This window comes from Protopterus annectens, chromosome 7.part0 (genome assembly GCF_019279795.1).
Source record: "Protopterus annectens isolate FY-2018-M chromosome 7.part0, PAN1.0, whole genome shotgun sequence".
Lineage (NCBI taxonomy): Eukaryota > Metazoa > Chordata > Ceratodontiformes > Protopteridae > Protopterus > Protopterus annectens.
In genome coordinates, this window is record NC_056739.1 from 1,684,198,339 (window position 1) to 1,684,207,137 (window position 8,799).

Sequence of the window (8,799 nt, forward strand, 5' to 3'; positions counted from 1 at the left end):
TTCTTTAAGTGGAGCATGTCCAATAGCTCTGGGTTTGACATAGCTTTGTATGTTAGGCAGAGATCGCCTCTGAGTAGGCGATATGCGACCGAGTAAAGCTGGAGTTTTTTGAGACGGTCTGCATAGGGCATCTGTTTGAGGCCAGTAATCCTATTTGTGAGGTATTTCTGTGGCCTTTCCAGTTGTAGATGTCTTGTGAGGTACATACCAAAAGGGGTGTTGTACTCTATAATGGGGCTAATGAGTGATGAGTAGAGGGGACAATGACCTCTTTTTTCTGGATGAGAAACCTTTTGTGATGAGGTGAGCCACATAGAAGGATTTCCTGACCACTGTGGCGATGTGATTATCAAAGGAGAGATTACTGTCCACCTGTGTCCCAAGGTCTCTTATCACACTTTCGGCATTAAGTAGACTACCACTTTTGTGGTAGTTCATGGGTACAGAGTTTTTACCAACGAGGATGACAATACACTTTTTGGCATTGAGCTTCAGGCCATGGCTTTGATACCAGGCATCTGTCTCAGTGAGGCCTTTTTGTAGTATGTCCACATCATTAGGAGTTTTGATTATGGCTCCTAGTTTGCAGCCATCTGCAAACTTTGTTAGCCAAAGACCTTCTGTGTTATCCTGTACTTCATAGAAGTAGATAACAAACAGGAGAGGACCCAGGACTGAACCCTGTGGTACTCCACTTATCACTGGTCTGAAGTCAGATTTGAAGTCTGCTACTTTCACAGTGTGGGTTCTGTCCGTGAGCCAGTTGGCAACCCATCTTGTGACATAGGGATTTATACCTAGTTTAGTGAGCTTATCTATAATTCCAGGGTGGGCAATGGTGTCGAAAACCTTGGTGAGATCTAGATAAGCTGTGTGAACCACCTTACCCTCATCTATGGCTTTGGTGACTGCTTCAAAGAAGTCAATCAGGTTTAGGAGACATGATCTGCCTTTTACTAACCCGAACTGGGTAGGGTCTAGAGTTTGGAGATTACCAATGTCTTTGTTTATGAGTTCCATGATGATACGTTCCATGGCCTTGCAGACCAGGCTCGTCAGGCTAATGGGGCGGTAGTTCCCGGGGTCCATCGTGGCTCCCCCTTTGTGGAGTGGGATAACCATCGTGGTCCACCATTCAGTGGGCACAAAGCCTGAGGTGAGTCTATGATTGAACATGGTACTTAGGTAGGGTGCCAGTTCATTCTGTAGTTCGTGTAAAACGCAGCCTGGGATATTGTCAGGTCCCATGGATGCTGTGTTCTTGGCTTTGGAGAGTGCATTTTTTTACCTGTGCAGCCGTGATTACAGGAACTTTGCATTCTTCCGGTATAAAGATGTGCCCTCTAGGGAGTGAGAGAGGGGTAAAGTTAGCACTGAACCTATATGCCAGGATGTTGGCAATATCAGTTGGTTCTGTATATTTAGTGCCATTGTGCTGTAATGCAGCGCAGATCTGAGTGTTAACATTGAGATTCTTGACATAGCTATGGAATGCTTTGTGGTTGTCTTTAGAGTCAGTGGCAATTTTGTTTTCGTAACTAGCTTTGGAGGATTTTATGAGGGATCTCAGCTTCTTACTGAGTTTGACCAGGGAGTTCCTCCAGTCATGAGATTTTACTCTTTTTTGCAACAATTTCTTTCTTCTGTTGTATAGTTTGTTTATGGGAGAGGACCACCAGATTGACTTCCTTTTTTTGGAGGATAGCATCTTGGTTCCAATAGGAATAGCATGATCCATGCACTCGTGTAAGTGCTTATAAAGTGCATTTGTGTAGGATTCAGCAGTCGTACCTCTATTGTCCATCTGCATGGCTGTCATGAAGTTTGCCACTTCTGTTTTAAGAGGTGTGAAGTTGGCTTTGGAGAAGTTTTTTAGGGTGGTTTCCCTAATTGGGGGTGGGGGTGGGATGTGGATGTCTAGGGTGATTAGCTTCTGGTCAGATCTGACCAATGAGGAATGTGGAACACCGGTTGTACATGTTGGTAATGACCAGGTCTAGGATATTGTTGCCCCTAGTGGGGGTGTGAATAAGTTGATCCAAGGCGTTGGAATTTATGAATTCCAGAAAATGTTGAGCAAAAGAGTTGGTACATGAGTAGTTTTCCCAGTTAATGGTGGGGTAGTTGAAATCGCCCATTATTAGGGTGTTGGGTTGTACCCTAATACTGTCCAGTGTATCAAGAAATGAGGAGTGTAAATGCTGGGGCATGGTGGGGGGGGGGGGTCTGCAGCAAGCTACAATTTGGATTGCAGTCTTGCCCAGAGTTAGTTGCACTTGGATAATCTCGGATGCATTATGCTGTGCAACTAGCCTGGAGGTGTGGATATCCTTAATGAATATGAACACGCCTCCACCTTTAGTGCTTCATTCCAGGTTAGGTGGCCGAAAGGTGTGGTATGAATTATAGCCTGGTAACACAGGGGTGCTCTCTGGAGCTTTGAACCAGGTCTCTGTCACTGCACAGATGTCAATGTTCTCCATTTTAAGGAGTGCCTCGAGTGAGTGCATTTTGAGGTTCGGACTTCTAGCATTGAGTAGCAGATTTTGCTTGCTTGTACCTGTTACGGTGGTAAATTTGTCATTTGAACCTTGCCTAAAAAAGGCACTGTAGGGGTGGCAAGAGCCTTTGCCAATATCTGGAATCCCAAGGGCTACAGGTGCAGGCCATCTCTGGCAAAGCATCGTGGTCTGTCGATCATGTCATTCCAGGCAGACAAATACTGGATCCCATTAGAATGACACCAGAAGCTTAGCCAATTGTTGAAGTCAATCATTTTGTCCTTGTACTGTGATATCATTCTGGGTGATGGCAGGATGCTACTCAGGGCTAGGGTCATACCTGCCTGGGCTACAAGATCAGAGACACTTTTCAGCACTTTCGCTGTTGTGCCGTTCGACATATTTATTTTTCGATAACATGATATAGATCTGAAAAATCAATAGTAACGGAAACTAGTTCACTATCAAACCAAGTACCTCACTTCACTGGCGTAATTATACTTTATAAGGGTTGTTGAAGTGTTGATGCTGGAAGCCTTTGGCTGGAAATACTTTTGGCCATGTCATTTGCCATGAAACATCCAGATCTAGGAAAATATAATATGGCCCAGGGAAATGCTAAACTGGTTGAATAGCTGTATGCATTCATGTAGCCTTCAATTAGAAATACTTTTTCAGTACCTCTAGATGGCTATAACAGACAACAAATGGTCCAGGTTCCATTTAATGGATGGGTTAAATCCTGTCCTAGAGGTTCACCCAGAGGATGCTTTTGGTGATCTATCTTATTTCTCTATTAATTAACCTTTTCTGCTCCAGGTCGTCCATGATCTTTGCATTCTTTACTCTTTAGCTGCATATGTCCTGGCACATATTAAGTTTAAGGCTCATTTGATAAAAAGAACAAAGTATGACTGCTTCATAGATCCAGGCTAACATACCAGGCATCTTTTTTTCCTGATACTAATATTAATCTTTCAGACTTCTCAGTATTGTGCACAGTAGATTCTATAGTAAACAGCTGAATTCATTTTATTAATGTAAATATTAACTATGTACATATTAAACATTTTTGACAATCTAGTTAAACAGTCAGCTCTTTTCAGTGCTTACTTAATTGTATCTGACTGTTGTGCTACATATTATTTCATATAGTTTTGTGGATAACTTTGCAACAGTTCTTTTAATAGTGCTACTGACTTAACACAATGTACATATTTTCACTAATATCAATGCTACACTTTTTCTTAAGGTTTTACTGATCATTTTTACCTGCTACACTACTGATAAATAATGTCTGTATACTTAGTAAATCAAAGATTCATTGCTTTGTTATTCATTTGAAAAAAATGTTTCTTTCTTTTGTGTTTTATGTGTAGTCTAATGCACTATATAAAATTTCAGTTTACTATCATTATGTTGACTTGCAGGTGGTTGAGTCTACCTGCATGATGTCCTACATCCTGAATGGCGGAATGTCAAACACCGACATTCCTGACTGTCCTATCTTACCCCCTTCTGGAACCATAGTAATGCTTGTTCCTGGGTCCAGAGTGGTATGGAGTTTCAGTGTTCTATATTCATGTCAAGTATACCAGAATTTGGCAGTCTGACTTTTGCAGAGGTACGTCAACCATATTCCGACTCGATTGCCTGTGAGTCGACATAATGATAATAAACCAAAGCAATTCTACTATTGCCCGTCAACAGGAATGTCCGATGTCAAATAATGTCTGTTACTCTCATGTACTGTGACTTTGGCATGTAGCCAAAGTCATGACTAAACACAGTCCTTAGCAAACTCCCTATCTGATTAACGAAATGTAAAATAAATAAGTAAATAAATTGCTTTTTATTACGTTTGAAAAATAGGCAATCCATATACTACTGAGCATTTATTAAAAATAATGAACTATGGAGTAATATCAAAACAAGTATATTCAGTTAGTATATAGTGAAATATTGAATGATCAGCAAAATGAATTGATAGATAGAATAATTTCCCATAGGTTCCAGTCTTAAATGCTCATACTTTTCTCACTTAGGTCTTGCATTTATCTAAGCCTCTCCCCACTTACTAACCAGGGGTTTCCTTACACAGTCATATCAAAAGGGGATCGTCTGTGGATCCATTTCAAACTTTAGCTATTCAAATCTTTCCATGTGAGTTTGGATAACAACTGCATGGCTGGATCTGGTTTTGTTTCTTTCTAAAAAAGGAAAATGAATTCAAATGCTTGTAATGGTAGCAGTGTACCATTTAACAGGTTAGAGGTGGAAAAACCTGAACTTAACTGCAAGGGTTCATCACAGCTAAATGATGTCAGACTTCAGTTCTCCACAAATCAATTAGTCCAGTGAACACCAAAGTCAGAGATCTGAACTTACTTCAACAAATAAATAACAATGGACAGACAAATTTGTAATGCAATGACTATCACTTCTCTGGAACTAAGTTCCTCTCTAGATAAAGCATTGCTCATAGATTGATAGGTAAGTACTAGACTAGCTGCCCTTGAGGGTCATTTTAAACCTAGATAGTTTCCCTTTTTATGCTAGAATTAACATATCTCATTTGGTTAGAGACTGGCCTTACCCATCTCATGGTCAATAATTATATATTATCCCTAATGAGAATAATTAATTTATAGAGTGTCTGACTGAGCTAAAGCCCTCTTTCAACAGAGGCCCGGGGGAAAAAAGCTCCAAATGATGCAAACAATTTACAATTCAATATAATATAAAAATACATGCTGTAGTACATGATGGTAGAAAGACATAAGTCCAAGGGAAGCAGACATCATCATTATTATGTTACAATTTTAGGTTTAAATGCATAAGAAGTTTCATGATAAGTTAGACTATTTATTAAGTAATACATGAGCACACTATACCAGTATGCTGCTCCGTCTTTCGGCTTTTCCCAGTTAGGGGGTCACCACAGCAGAACTCTGGTCCACTAATGATTGGTAGTTGATTTTTACGTGCCGGGTTACCAGCCCTGCTGCACAACCTTCAACGAAGGTATGCCCATTCACGCATGTCTCCACGCAGAAGACGCTCTAGCTGAGAATCGAACCAGACAGCATCTTCCTGTGAGGTGACAACGCTACCGCAGCACCACCACCGTGGCACTATACCAGTATATTAGAAGGGATTTACAGATAAATGGGAGGGAGAGAAAGTGAAGAGATAGATGAAAGAAAGGGGGAGTCAGTTAAGAGGACAGAGAAAGATTATGAGAGAAAGAAGTAAAGAGAAAAGAGAAGTATAATTAGTTTGTATGATAGATGTATTCAGGGATGTTGGGAACAGTGGCAGGTCCAGTATATTTTAAAGTACTCTTTTGTGGCTGTTTTAAATTGTTTCAGATGTGTAAGGGATCTGACTTCAAGTGAGAGTTTGTTCCAGGCTATTGAGGGGTTGTAGCTATAGATGTTACACTCAGATTTAGACTTGGGTTTACTGACAAGTAATAGATCTTGGGTTGAGCTCCTGAGGTACCTAGTAGGAGAGTACTGGCAGATGAGAGAACTTAGAACAGGGCAGTAGGCTGGCAGGTAAAGGATGGAGTGAATAGTTCGGTGTTGGGAGAGCAGAAGGAGAGGAGGAAGCTCAAGCCAATGTAAGTATTTTAAGAAGAGACAGTGGTGGGATTTATAGGTTTGGTGGGCTGCAAATCTTGCTATCTTGTGATAGGTTGATTCAAGTCTTGCTAGCAGAGTAGAGTTTAGATTTGTAAGTATTTGTGAGCAATATGTTAGGCAAGGTAGAAGATAGGCATGTGAGAGAGTGAGCCTGGCTTCAGTGGTAAGGAATTGTTTATTTCTATACAGAAGTTCTAGTTTCTGATGGTTTTTTCTGATGCAATTATTTATGTGAAAGTCGAGTTTTAGCTGATCATCAATGGTGACACCAAGGAGTTTTGTGCAGGTGTCGACTTCAATGGGGGTATTGTCAAAGGGCATTATGGAGAAAGAAGATTTGATGTGGTTAACTGTTTTGGGGAGAAAGAGTAACAGTTTTGTTTTTTTGGGGTTGAGGATGAGCTAATTATTAGAGAGCCATGTCTCAACTGCATTGAAGGATGATTGGGTTGCTCATAGAAGTTCAGATGAGGAGTTAGCAATGGTGATGACTGTAGAGTCATCATATGGTAGACTGTGGGCAGAAAGAATAGAGTAAGTTGGTGAAGATATTAAAAAGTAGTGGTCCAAGAATAGATCCTTGTGGGACGCCCATTCTAACTGGAAGGGGGGTAGAATGAGCAGAGTGCCATTTTACTGATTGACATGTGTCAGTAAGATAGCTGGAGAACCATGCAACTGTATCTTGGGAGAAGTTGAGGTCAGACAGTTTGTGTAGAAGCAGAGAGTGGGAAACTATGCCAAAGGCCTTTGATAGATCAAGGAATAAGCAAGAGATAAGTCTGTGATCATCTTTGGCTAAAGAAATAGTGTTGAGGAAGGATAGTAGAGCTGTAGAGGTACAATGTTTTGGTCTGAAACTATGCTGTATTGGAGTGAGCAATTGATTCTGTGTGAGATATTGCATTACTTGTTTATTTATACATTTCTCCAAGACTTTACATAATGGGCGAGATGATAGCAATAGGTCTGAAATTGGAGATTTTAGAGGAGTTACCTCCTTTGTGTACGGGTAGTGTATAGAATTGTTTCCAGATTGATGGAAGTTTAGATTTGGAGATGGAGCGATTTATTATGACTGATACAGGCAGAGCAAGAGAGTGTGCAGCAATCTGGAGAAAGTATGAAGGGATGTTATCTGCAGATACAGAGCATGGCTTTAACTTAGAGAGTAGAGTTTTGATGTAGGTAGTAGGAACTGGGTTAAGGAAGAAAGTGTTTCCTGTGTTAGTAGGTGAAGTAGGTACAGGGCAGTTTAGAGTATTGGTGTTTAAGGAGTTAGGGTTGGGACTGAATAATTTGGATATTGATTCTATAAAATGTGTTAAATGTGTTGGCTGTTTCTTCAGATGATTTATCTGGACAAGGATTGGATGGGGTAGGGTTCTCAGGGTGTAGTATTTGGTTTATAGTGTTCCAGAACTTTTTAGGATCAGATTGTAGAGATGTTGGGGGATTGTTGTAGAAATCTTTTTTATCTTTATTGATGAGTTATTTTCTCTTATTCCTAAGTTCTTTATACCTTTGCAGGTTGGCAGGGAGTTTAGATTTTATCCATGTTTTCCATGCCCTATCTCTAGCTTTGATAAGGGTGTGAGTAGTTTTGGATAGCCAAGGGGATATAGTAGCTTTAATCCATACCTTCTAGAGTAGGCTAGTGAGTTTAGGATGTTAAGGAAAGTTGAGTTAAAAGTTTGGACTGCTTCATCAAGTGGGAGCTGTGTAAGGAAGTTCCAGTTTACTCTAGAGAGTAGGGTATTAAATGTTTCAGGATTAAAGTTAAGAGAGCTTATGACTGGTGATGAATCTGTGTGATTTACAGAGATGAGGAGTAAGGCAAGTGGTCACTTAGGGAATCAGGATGAGTTTCAGGGCTATGGTATTTGGAGGGTTTTGAAACAAGTATAATCGATTAGAGTGCTAGGAGAATGAGAGTTATTAGTATGGGTTGGTTGAGAGATAAGTTATGTAAATCCATATTGATTTTTATGAAGTGGAGAGTTTGGATTACAGACAGTTTGCCAATTTATGTTTACATCCCAAAGGAGGATGGTTTCATTAGAGAAATTTTGGGAAAGGTAACTGGGATCATACCATAGATAATTTGAGGGGACCCATGCATGGGATAAAGCATTTAAGAGCTGCTTCTGTCCATTAGTAGTACAGTAGGCAGTCATGGGGTAAATTTTCTTTTTCCTATCTATAGATCCAAACTGTACTTAAATATGGGCAGGGATGAACTTTTATGTGGATGGGGAGTCTGTTCCAGAGCAGCAGTATCTTCTGTGAGATGTACCTGTCCCTCCAAACCATTCTGTTGATGTTGCAGAAGAGGTTTAGATACCTAGACTGAATATTTCTGAAGCCAATTGATTTGCTGATGTGCAGTATTGGGTCGGAGGATGCCTTGTATGGCAGACACAGGTCACCTCTTAGCAGTCTGTAGGAAACAGAGTATAGTGACAGGGCTTTGAGTCGGTATATGTAGGATATGTTGTTTAGGCCTTGCATCCTTTTAATAAGGTATCCCTGTGAGTGTTCCATTTTTTGCATGTGTCTAGACAGATATATACCAAAGGGGACACTATATTCAATGATTGTTCTGATGAGTGCTGAGTAAAGGGAGACAATGACATTCCAGACAGAATCCC